Source organism: Eleutherodactylus coqui, chromosome 8, assembly GCF_035609145.1.
Source record: "Eleutherodactylus coqui strain aEleCoq1 chromosome 8, aEleCoq1.hap1, whole genome shotgun sequence".
Taxonomy (NCBI): Eukaryota; Metazoa; Chordata; class Amphibia; order Anura; family Eleutherodactylidae; genus Eleutherodactylus; species Eleutherodactylus coqui.
In genome coordinates this window covers 12,718,484-12,731,122 of record NC_089844.1, presented here as the reverse complement: position 1 = coordinate 12,731,122, position 12,639 = coordinate 12,718,484, and the positions used below count along the sequence as shown (strand labels likewise).

General features: G+C 45.1%; 1 protein-coding gene across 1 annotated transcript in view; it reads right to left on the bottom strand.

Annotated features, from left to right (window-relative positions):
• Nucleotides 1-11,684, bottom strand: part of ARHGAP15 (Rho GTPase activating protein 15) — a 730,617-nt gene extending 718,933 nt beyond the window's left edge. Inside the window, exons 1-2 of the mRNA XM_066575178.1 lie at nucleotides 11,595-11,684; nucleotides 8,333-8,536 (exon numbers count right to left, since the gene is read on the bottom strand). The gene's annotated coding sequence lies outside the window, so the exon portion shown is untranslated. The remainder of the gene's footprint in view (nucleotides 1-8,332; nucleotides 8,537-11,594) is intronic.
• Between the last annotated feature and the right edge of the window lie 955 nt (nucleotides 11,685-12,639).

The following is a 12,639-nucleotide window of genomic DNA, read 5'->3' as shown; positions in this document are numbered from 1 at the left end:
GCCCAACATGTAGCCCCTCGCCTGCCCTATCCGTTTCTGTGTCGTTCCCATCACTTTCTTGAATTTCCCAGATTTTCACAAATGAAAACCTTAGCGAGCATCGGCGATATACAAACATGCTTGAGTCGCCCATTGACTTCAATGGGGTTCATTACTCGAAACGAAACCTCGAGCATCGCGGAAAGTTCGACTCGAGCAACGAGCACCCTAGCATTTTGGTGCTCGCTCATCTCTACCCGCCACTGAAGAGGCTAAAGGCTGCTACTTCAGGATTCAACTTGCCTTTCACTATTGCATGAAGATACTTTCATGCTTCTGCGCTGTCAGTGCTCATTTGGCTACCAATATTTTCACTAATATCAACAAGAGGTTCTAGAAACAGAATTGGTGAATTGGCAAATTCAATCAATAGAGGGCCCTCAAAATGATTTCTGTGACCTAGAATCCATGCTCAGGGCGTGGACCTTCAAGGTAGTTTTCTTGGAAATACTACCTGTACCACGTGCCACACAAGAAAGACAGCAAGAGTTTAGGGAGGTAAACAAGTGGCTTCAGAGGGCTTCGGCATCTTGGAGAACTGGGTGGACTTCACTGTCCGCTACAGACTCTACAGTAGGAACAGGCTGTATCCCAATGGGGAGGTGCAGCTGTGCTGGGGAGAAGATAGCAAGAAGGTTGGAGAAGTGTTTAAACTTGGGACTGGGGAGGACAAAAAGAGTATTAGGGGGGAAGACAGTGTATACAGTGACCTGGGACCAATCATTGGGAATGTGGGTTGAGGGGGGAGTGGGGTTAGTGCAGTTAGAGCTGACAGAACAGCTAACAGGACCATAAGTAGCATAATTAATGTAAAGAATAACAACAACTGTATAAGTTGTATGGCAACGAATGCAAGAAGACTGATTAGTAAATTTGGCGAGCTTGAAGCGAGAATGTCTGAAGAATAGTAGGACATAGTAGGAATACTGGAAACATGGCTTGATGATAAGTGAGATTTGGGCGGTAAATTTACAGGGTTAAAAGGGGGAGGGGTATGCCTGTATGTTAAATCCTACTTAATGCTGAGGCTACGAGAAGATATATGTGTAGAAAATGAACACGTTGAATCTCTGTGTATAGAAATATAGGGAGGGAAAAGTAACAAAATCCTGATAGGGGTTTTCTATAGGCCACCAAAAATAAAAGAAGAAACTGAAAACTTATTAATAAGACAAATAGAAGAGGCATAAAACCGCAATGAAATCATTATTATGGGAGAATTTAATTATCTAGATATAATTTGGGAAGATGAAACCTGCAAATCTTACAATGGTGATAAGTTCTTGAGAACAATTAAAGATAACTACCTTAAAGGGGTTGTCCCGCGCCGAAACGGGTTTTTTTTTTTTTCAACCCCCCCCCCGTTCGGCGCGAGACAACCCCGATGCAGGGAGGTAAAGAAAGCTCACCGGAGCGCTTACCTGAATCCCCGCGCTCCGGTGACTTCTCTACTCACCGCTGAAGATGGCCTCTTCCTCCGTGGACCGCAGCTCTTCTGTGCGGTCCATTGCCGATTCCAGCCTCCTGATTGGCTGGAATCGGCACGTGACGGGGCGGAGCTACACGGAGCTACACGGAGCCCCATAGAAGACTGCAGAAGACCCGGACTGCGCAAGCGCGGCTAATTTGGCCATCGGAGGGCGAAAATTAGTCGGCACCATGGAGACGAGGACGCCAGCAACGGAACAGGTAAGTATAAAACTTTTTATAACTTCTGCATGGCTCATAATTAATGCACAATGTACATTACAAAGTGCATTATTATGGCCATGCAGAAGTGTACAGACCCACTTGCTGCCTCGGGACAACCCCTTTAATGCCCTCGGGCAAATCATGCCTGATACTCGTCCTCGCACATATTCGTTCTCGTGCTGCTGCACGGGAGCTAGCATCGCTGGCCCACAGTGGGGAGGCTAGGGGACATTTCTCTCCTCGTGCCCCCCTCCCCTCTCCATTGACTCAACATTGTGGCCGTTCAGTACTGAATGGTTGCTGTTTACACTGAGCGATAAGCGTCATCGGTCAGTGTAAATAGCAGCCGTTCATTACTGAACGGCCGCTATGTTAAGTCAATCAAGAGGGGCAGGGCAGCATAAGGAGAGAAATCTCCTGCAGCCTCCTCGCCCCCATGTTGGCCACTCTCTGAGCGAGCCACTGATACTAGCTCCCATGCAACAGCAGCACCGCGGCGAGGACACACATGGACAAGTGTCAGGCATCGTTTGGCTGACATTCATCCCACGTAAATGGGCCTTTACCCAACTTGTGTGGGAGCCAACAAGAGGGAGGGCCACTCTGGACTTAACTAACAAACTGGACAGAATCATGGGGGTGCAGGTGCAGAGACACTTGGGAAATAGTGGCCACAATATAATTAATTTCCAGTTGTCGATAGGAAGCCTTATCAGGGAACGACAAAAAAAAAACAACTTTAGTAAAGCAAAATTTGATCAGCTCAGAGCTACTATCGGTAACATTAATTGGGTCAACATCCTCAAAAATAACAGTGCAGACAGCAAATGGGAAAAGTTTAAAAACATCCGAATTACCTCATGTGAGCAGTTCATACCCTTTAAAATAAAAGAACTACAAGTAGAAGGAAACAAATGTGGCTCGACAAGACTGTAAGGGGAGCAATAAATGAAAAAAATAAAGCATGTAAACTATTAAAACAAGAAGGCAGCGAAGAAGCGCTAAAAACATACAGGGAAAAAAACTAATCATGTAAGGAAAAGATCAAAACTGCCAAGAAGAAGGCAGAGAGACTGATCGCCAAAGAGAACAAAAATACTCCTAAAATATTCTTCAGTTATATAAACAGTAAAAGGATTTGCACTGAGAGCGCTGGCCCTTTAACAAATAATGCAGGAGAAACCATAGAAGACGATGGGGGGAAGGCAAATCTATTAAATAGCTTTTTCTCAAGTGTATTCACGAATGAAAGAGAAATGTCACACGAGATGCAGGGGAATAAAACGAGCTAGTTGTGTAGCCGAGCACTGTGATTGGCACTGTATTGAAGTCAGTGTAGCTAGCTGTGTAGGAGGGCACTGTGATTGGCAGTATATTGAGTTCAGTGCAGCTAGCTGTGTAGCCGGGCACTGTGGTTGGCACTATATTGAGGTCAGTGTAGCTAGCTGTGTAGTCCGGCACTGTGATTGACACTATATTGAGGTCAGTGTAGCTAGCTGTATAGTAGGGCACTGTGATTGGCACTGTATTGAAGTCAGTGTAGCTAGCTGTTTAGCCGGGCATTGTGATTGGCACTGTATTGAAATTAGTGTAGCTAGCTGTGTAGGAGGGCACTGTGATTGGCACTATATTGAGGTCAGTGTAGCATGCTGTGTAGTCAGACACTGTGATTGGCACTATATTGAGGTCAGTGTAGCTAGCTGTGTAGCCAGACACTGTGATTGTCACTATATTAAGGTTCTTGTAGCTAGGTATGTAGTAGGGCACTGTGATTGGCACTGTATTGACGTCAGTGTAGCTAGCTGTATATTAGGGCACTACGATTTGCACTGTATTGGGGTCAGTGTAGCTAGTTGTATATTAGGGCACTGTGATTGGCACTGTATTGAGGTCAGTGTAGCTAGCTGTGTAGTAGGGCACTGTGTTTGGCACTATATTGAGGTTATTTTAGCTAGCTGTGTAGGAAGGCACTGCAATTGGCACTGAATTGAGGTCAGTGTAGCTAGCAGTGTAGGAGGACACTGTGATTGGCACTGAGTTGAAGTCCGTGTAGCTAGCTGTGTAGGAAGGCACTGCAATTGGCACTGAATTGAGGTCAGTGTAGCTAGCAGTGTAGGAGGACACTGTGATTGGCACTGAGTTGAAGTCCGTGTAGCTAGCTGTGTAGCCAGGTACTGTGATTGGCACTGTATTGAGGTCAGTGTAGCTAGCCGTATAGTAGGGCACTGTGATTGGCACTATATTGAGGTTATTTTAGCTAGCTGTGTAGGAAGGCACTGATATTGGCACTATATTGAAGTCAGTGTAGCTAGCTGCATAGTAGGGCACTGTGATTGGCACTATATTGAAGTCAGTGTAGCTAGCTGTTTAGCCGGGCACTGTGATTGGCACTATATTGAAGTCAGTGTAGCTAGCTGTTTAGCCGGGCACTGTGATTTGCACTATATTGAGGTCAATGTAGCTAGCTGTGTAGCCGGACACTGTGATTGGCACCATATTAAGGTTCTTGTAGCTAGCTATGTAATAGGGCACTGTGATTGGCACTGTATTGACGTCAGTGTAGCTAGCTGTATATTAGGGCACTACGATTGGCACTGTATTGAGGTCAGTGTAGCTAGCTGTGTAGCCGGGCACTGTGATTGGCACTATATTGAGGTCAGTGTAGCTAGCTGTATAGTAGGGCACTGTGATTGGCACTATATTGAGGTCAGTGTAGCTAGCTGTATAGTAGGGCACTGTGATTGGCACTGTATTGAGGTCAGTGTAGCTAGCTGTATAGTAGGGCACTGTGATTGGCACTATATTGAGGTCAGTGTAGCTAGCTGTATAGTAGGGCACTGTGATTGGCACTATATTGAGGTCAGTGTAGCTAGCTGTATAGTAGGGCACTGTGATTGGCACTATATTGAGGTCAGTGTAGCTAGCTGTATATTAGGGCACTGTGATTGGCACTGTATTGAGGTCAGTGTAGCTAGTTGTGTAGTATTGCATTGTGACTAGCTTTGAAATGGGGCAATAACGCATCTGAATAAGGAGTACTGGAAAATATTGCTATGGTGCAGTAAACACTTCTGGCTCCTCCTTCAGAGGAAATTTTATTTCTTCCAAAAGTAGTTTTGTGCTTGGCTCTAATGTGTGCCGACACTGCCGGGGATCATAGATTTTGGGGAACATTTATGACTAGAGATGAGCGAGCGTACTCGTTAAGGCAAATTACTTGAGCGAGTATGGGCATTCTCGAGTACATGCCTGCTCGTCCGAAAAGATTCGGGGGCCGGCGGGGGTGAGTGGTGAGTTGTGGGAGTGAGCAGGGGGGTGTGGGGGTGTGGGGAGAGAGAGAGAGATCTACCCCCTGTCCCCCCCCCCCCCTGCTCTCCCCTGTCGCCCCCGCCAGCTCCCGAATCTTTTCGAGCATGCAGGCATGTACTCGAAAATGCCCATACTCGCTCGAGTACTTTCCCTTAACAAGTACGCTCGCTCATCTCTATTTATGACACCTTGTGCCATAACAAAGTTACAAACCTTTACATAAATTTGTAATTCTTACCCCCTTTTGCTCCCAAATTTTCGAATTTATGCTGAATGACCCCTTTACTAGATACCTCAACCCTTTATTGGCGCTTCTCTGTATGGAAATTCTCCCCGTGACCCCGGGGTGCAGCATAAAATCACATGTCAAGGTTTCCGTGGACCAGTTTAATTACAAATTCCTATTAGATGGGAAAATGCAGAGATCTGAGCGACTTCCAACGAGGCCGGTCAGCAATGCTAGACTAGCTGGCGTCAGGATTTCACTGCATGGGGGCTTCTAGTGTAACAGTGTCGAGAGTATACCTAAAAAATTAAATTAAGGAACACATCCAGCAAAAGGGGATCCAGTAAATGTAACAACTTGAAAGGGGTCAGAGGAGGATGTCAGGAATCATTCTGACCAACAGGCACTACAAAGTCAGTCAAATCCAATGTTGGTACTCCTATCAGCCGGTCAGAACATGTCTGCACCACCATCTAATCTGCGGCAACTACAAGAAGCTTTCTGTCCACAGGGGCCGGTATTCCTGCAGAACTATTTCATCAGAGTGGAATCTACACCACAATTATATGGATTAATCCACCCTCATACCTCAGGTCCGGGGCTGCCTGCACATGTACATGGTTCCATCTATGCTGGTAACAGAGCCATTATGAACCCTACACATCCCGCTGAAGGCACTTCCTCAAGTAAACTTTGGTAATTTCCTACCCTAATTATTTATAATAGGTGTCATTGTCCCTTTTAGTGCTCAGAGTGCGATGCAAGAAAGTGTCACTGGGGGTCAAGGAGCTCAGATGCAAAGCGGTTCACTTGCTGGGGCGCTATTATACAGTATCTCTAACTGCAGTTAAAGGGGTTGAGTAATTGAAAGAAAAAATAAATAAATCTGGCGCCGAGGGCGGCCACAATTAGGTCAGTATGGGATCTTTATTTTATCACCTGCCAAGTCCCTAAAAAATATTTTCATTAATCACACAACCCCTTTAACTGCAGCTCAGGGAAGATGGCCGCTCTCATAGTTATGTACAGACAATAAAAAACTACAGTCAAAGTAAAAAAAGCTAAATAAAAAAACGGAAAATGTTTCACTATTTGGTCTAAACCAGATGTATGAGGGGTTAGTATGTCACAGGAGAACTCTGATGGCAAGTGTTGTCAGTTATAATAATGGCATTTAAAAGTCCCAAATGCCCCCGCCCCCAGGGGTGCGTTCAGATGTCATGGCAGCCTTGGGGCCTTGCGATGGCCTTGGCGCTGCCATGAATGATTGCCTATTAAGACATGCCTATGGCAGAGCTTAATAGAATGTCTGGAGAAATACAATATACTGCAATACTGAAGTACATCAGTAGATTGTATAAGTATCAGATCACTAGTTCGAGTACCCTTCGGAGACAAAAAATAATAAAAGTGAAGTCAAAAGAAATAAACATTAGGTTTTGCCACATCCATACTAGTCCAATCTGTTCAAATAACAGATTATTAATCCCGCATGGTGAACGCCGGCAGAAAAAAAATACACAACACCAAAATTGGGCTTTTTTGGGGGTTACAGCATCTCCAAGAAAAAAAATAAGGGATCAAAAAGTCTCAGCACCCTAAAATAAAAAGTTATAGCGGTCAGGAAATGGCGACAGTTTTTTTTTTCTTTTTAACATTATTATTAATTAGTACAGCGAACAATTACATAAACTACATATCGCTGTTACCGTAATGTCCCACTGAAAACATTTATCATATCATTTCTGCCGCAGTGTGTAAGCCGTCAAAACATGCCCCTCAAAAAATGGTGCAGTTGTTTTTTTTTTCCATTTCACCCCACTTAGGCTAATTCACACCTGTGTTTTGCCTTTTAGGGCTCAGTCACACGGGCGTTTTGACGCACAAATTTTTGAATGCATAACTGATGCTTTCAAAAATTTGCGTGACCTAAGCGGGCGTCATAACGAAAAAAAAACGCTGCTTGCAGCATTTATCCGCTCAAAAGGGCTCAGTCACACTGGCGTTTTGCCCCTCAAAAACAGCGCTGCCCGCTATCCCCTGCTGTGGCTATGACAGCTGCAGCAGGGGATTCCTTGGATGTGAAACCCCTGGATGCTGTCACATCAAGGGGTTTCACCTGTGGTCAATGGGGCCGACGGCAACAGTGCCGACCCAATTGAGAACATATACTAAAGATCGCGATCCTCTACCACAGCTGTGGCAATACAGCCAGCTCCCTTGAAAGCAATGGGCTACCGGCAAGCGCTGTAGTGATTTTCAGGGAAGGGCTTCAAATATAAGCCCTTCCCTGAAAATCAATCCAAAAATGTGTAAAAAAAATAAAAAAATGTATACTCACCTCTCTGCATCTGCCGGGGCTCAGCCGTGTCCAGCCGGCTTTTCTCCTGAACTGCTCTGAGGAGTGTTAAGTAGGCGGGGATTTAATATCCCCACCTGCTGAAAGGGCTGCCTCTGATTGGCTGAGCACTTTGACCAATCAGAGGCAGCTCTCAGCTATTGAATGACAGCTGAGAGTTGCCTCTGATTTGGTCCCAACATTCAGCCAATCAGAGGCAGCACTCACCCATTCATAGCAGTGCAGGAGAAGAGTCGGCTGGACGCGGCTGAGCCCCGGCAGCTGCAGAGAGGTGAGTATAGAGTTTTATTTTTTTTTAACACATTATTGGATTGATTTTGAGGGAAGGGCTTATATTTTAAGCCCTTCCCCGAAAATCACTGCAGCGCTTGACGGCAGTACCTTATAGGGTAGATTAAATAGCACCATTGAAATCAACAAGTCATTCGGCAAAAAACAACCCGCAGACGACTACGTTGACCGAAAAGGAAAGATGTTATGATTTTTTACATTGAAAATGGGAAAGAAAAAACAAAAAAAGTGTCCTTGTCATCAAGGGGTTAATTAGTAATAAAGATGAAGTAGAACGTTCTGTTCACTCTGTACTTTGCACGTATATAGTTGATATAATTGAGCACATTGTGTCGTTTTATTGGCACTAAAGGGAAATTATGTATCATTATGTACTTCACAATTCCTTTAAAGAAAACACATTCGTCTCCAAGTACCTCGGCGTCAGTCTTGGGCTGGACGGACCTCGGAGGCTTCCAGGATCTTTCCTTGCTAATGGCATTCACATAATACTTTCTTCCAGATATGTCTTCATATACTTCCCACAGGTCCAGGACCTGGACTGGGGGGCCTGTAGGACTCGGGGGCTCCAGGATGATATCTTTTAGCCTCTGCTATAATATCCAGGTAGTTTAGGAATACTGGAAAACAAATGGTCAATGTTAAATTCTATCTCTGGACCCAGGCAAGCCGAGCTTAAGGAACTGCTCCGGGCAACATCTTCTAGGAGCATTGGGCTCCTCACTGGGAGCTTCCTACATTGGATACAGTTGTTGCAAACCCTCATCTATGAGTTGTAACAATGCAGACAAGTTAGGTTCTGTAACTCCACCCCCTTCCTCTGAATAGAACTGAGTGGCAGAAAGGCCAATAACCAATAGATGTGATGTCACACAAAGCCACCTCAGGGTCACTCCACTGCCGTGGCCTCTTCAAACAGTTCATCGGTTTGAGGTGTCAGGAGTCGCCCCCCAACAATCTGATATTTATTGACCTATCTTAACCCCTTAGTTACTGGCCTATTTTCTGCCTTAAGGACCAAACTATTTTCATTGTGGCATTGCAAGAGCCATAACCCGACATCGCAGTGGGCTTGAGGGCTTGTTTTTTGTGAGCCGAGTTGTACTTTTTAATGGCGGCACTCTGAGGTACATATAATGTATTGTACAACTTTTATTTCCTTTTATGGGGGGTAGATGGACCTCCCACCACCCAGAAATGATGCCGTTGTTTTGGGATTTTGATTTTACGTCATTAATCATTTGGTAAAAATAGAAAGTGATGTTTTTTGGGTCGGCTACACCTAAGGCTTTAGTCGACCAAGATTAGCGCTTTCTTTCATATAAAAAGGAGAAAAAAATGTCTCCCGAAGACTCTTGTTCGCAGCCTGACGGGTATATGGCTCCACCCCTTACTTTTCTGCCATCCATGGTATTTTTGGCAGCGGAGCTCTGCAAGGTCTTGCTTTTTGCAGAATGAGTTGCAGTTTTTATTGGTACCATTTTAAGGCTCATGCGAGTTTTGGATTGTTTTTTATAATGTTTTTGGGAGGCAAACAACATAAAAATAACAATTCTGGCTTTACTTGTTAACATTTTGTTTATGGTGTTCACCAAGTGAGATAAATAGCACAATATTTTCATTGTCTAAGTCAATACAAACGCAGCAAGGGCTTATTCAGGCAGGCATATATCAGTTGGGTTTTCACGCCCCCTCTCCCCCCCTCGCCACTGTTTGCAATAGGAGGGGTAAGATGGGTATGGAGTTCTCCCCCCACCCCCACCCCCCTTGCAAACAGTGGCAAGGGGCGAAGAGAGGGCAGTGAGGGGGCGGGAGCTTAGTGCACTGCCCCCTGCGAGGCCCACCTCCTCCCTCTGCAGAGAGGGACGGCGTATATCAGCCGGGCATGAAAACCTGACTGATATATGCCTGTCTGAATAAGCCCCAATACATATGATAAGTTGCTTTAAAAAAAATGTCGGTATTTTATTCATTTAAAATGTTTTTTTTCTGAAAAAAACAGGATTTAAAAAAAAAATTAAAATGTATTGAAATTTTTTAAAACTTTTTTTTAGTCCCTCAAGAGGACTTGAAGATGTGATTGTTCAATCACTATGATGGTACACTGCATTAGGTCGTGCATTCTACTAAGCCTACTAGATTCTGTGGGAAGTGGGGTCTAATATGCTGAGTTATATAGTAGATACAGAAACCTTTGTGATGCTTCTGGCTGCCATGAGAACACAATGATACCTTACAATTGCATAGCGGAGGGCCGGTGGGTGACAGAAGGAGCCCCCACCCCCTGTCATCTGCTTCCATGCTGCAGCTGCTATTTATTATGGCATGTAATGGGTTAAACTGTCAGGATCTGAGTGGCTACAGCAGGAGCCGGGCTGTCAGTAGTCAGCCAAGCCAGTGCCCTGAAAAGATGTATGTGCAATTTAAAGCTCATTTGTGACCACCATAAAAAGGCGCATTGCAGTCACAAAGGGGTTAATAATAGGTAATCAATATTTAAGTCCTGAAAAGCCTTTAACCCTTTCCAATCCACTGTCTGACCTGTGAAGACATTATGATTTAAGGCTGTTCAGCTCTGATGTTGGAAGACGCCCGTCGGGGTTCTCTTACTGTACATTGACAGCCTCTCTGCTGTCCGAGGCTGTCCAACGTGTCACCTCATGCAGTACTGGCTTTAGCCAGCAGATAGTGCCGTTGTATAACGGCAGAAAAAGAGTAAGCCCCCTAGGAAAACAAGGATACAAATTGGATTGGAAAGGGTTAACATTTGAGCTGCGGACCAATATGTGTCCCAGTGGGCAGCATCAGGGCCGAGGGGTGAGTCTCAGACCCCTCTACTAAGTGCTACTAACAATGGATGGAAGTGTAACTGAACCCTATGAAAACTTTTGGCTTTTAAATGTCAAAAGTTTTGGTCGCTGGAGGTCCGGCTGCTGAACCCCCCCAGCTGCTAGGAGGAGCCTGCCGAAGATGGGTCCATAGACTTGGCATTCAGCTAGTGAGCAGTGGTGGCGATTGGATGATCACTTCAGCTAGCTCGCTCAAGAGATAAGTGGGGTCTCAGCAGCTGGTCCTCCAAAAATCAAAACTTTTGCCCAGTTCCTACACAATTAACTGATGTACAATGTTCACCCTAATTAGCAGCCGCTAATAGTTGGCGTGGTCAGCGCAGACGTGCCGCTCCAATACTGCCGACTCAGAACATAGAGCACATAGCATGACTTGTCAGATGTAGCAGAGCTCAGTATGTAATTGGGCACAATGTATGGTATCAAGATATCACAAGGCACAATCTGTACTTTTACATAGGACTGCAGGTGCATCTAATGACTTAGTTTACTCGGAGGTGCTGATGCAGCAACTTTACATTTACTGTAAAAGGCAAATTCAGTTTGGCTTTAGTTCTAAGATGAAGAGAGGCCGCAGAGCTGAGCGTGTCAGGAGCTTTTGTGAGTTCAAATGATTCGGGATGCAGGTTTACCAGCAGTCCCAGGTAAACTGTCACAGTTCAGCATGGCAGCAGCAGGAGATGTGCCAAACGACTAACTCAGCTCTGCTGCACTGACAAACTCGGCTCCACTACATCTGCAGCATTTCTCAGTCAACAGAGAACTCTACATATCCCGGACAGCAGTACAACATGCGACATTACACGCTCCTCGCTGCGGATCCACTTACCGGGACGCCGGTCGCCTGTTTTCAACGTTAATAAAAGTCCTAAGTGAAAAGTGAACAGTTTTTGAGTGACGAAGGAAATGTCCCTCATCACGCGCGGCCGACAATCCGGAGGATCTCTAACTGCTGGTAACGATGCAGAAGCAACCACTTCCTGCTCGCTCTGCGCCGCGTATTTCACTTCCACTTTATCTGTTTTCGATGATAAAGACGTTTACTGAGTGCTACTGGGTGTAATATGAGGGCGGGGGGCGTTATATATATATATATGGGGGGGGGGGGCGTTATATATATATGGGGGGGGGGTTATATTATGCCCCTACGCAGTTTTCTGGCATACAAAATTCACAAAATTTTTCAAGCATTTAAGCGGAGTTCCACCACTTTTTTGAAAACTAGGTGTGGCTTAGCATGAATGGCTGTGATTGGTTCATCGAGTGCTGGCTCTGATTGGCTGCCAAACAGAGGCAGCGCTTCCTGGAGGCGGGGATTTACAAATCCCTGAGCAGGGAGAAAGGCCTGAAGACAAGTGCTGGGGATCGGGGAGAAGAGGCAGCAGAGCTGGCAGCACCTCTTAGGTGATGTATGTGTTTTTTTTTGTTTTTTTTTAAATGCAGCTAGGGCTTATTTTCAGGGTATGGCTTATGTTGCTGCAAAATGATAACTTCTTCTGTGAAAGAGTGTATTTAGAGGTGAAAGCCCCTCCATAAATGTGTCTCGATCGGCGGCTCCTCCATGCCCCATACAGAAACAACACCAGCTAAGAGCTGCAGTAGGGTCCTAGTATAATGTACACCACTTCCTGGAGAATATTATTCTGAATATGACAGGTTCTCCCTGGCCGCATCCCCTAATAGTAGTTCCCTCACCCAGTTTTTGAAAAAGTATTAGGGCTCAGTGTAAATGCCTGAAACTTTAGCATGTGCTCCTAAATTGCGGTTTTAGAACAGCAGAAAACTGGTGTAAAGAGCGTAATAGATAAGCCTCATACTTCTGACATTGTAATAGAAAACAAGAAACCGACACTAGTGAAAAGAGATACTTTCAA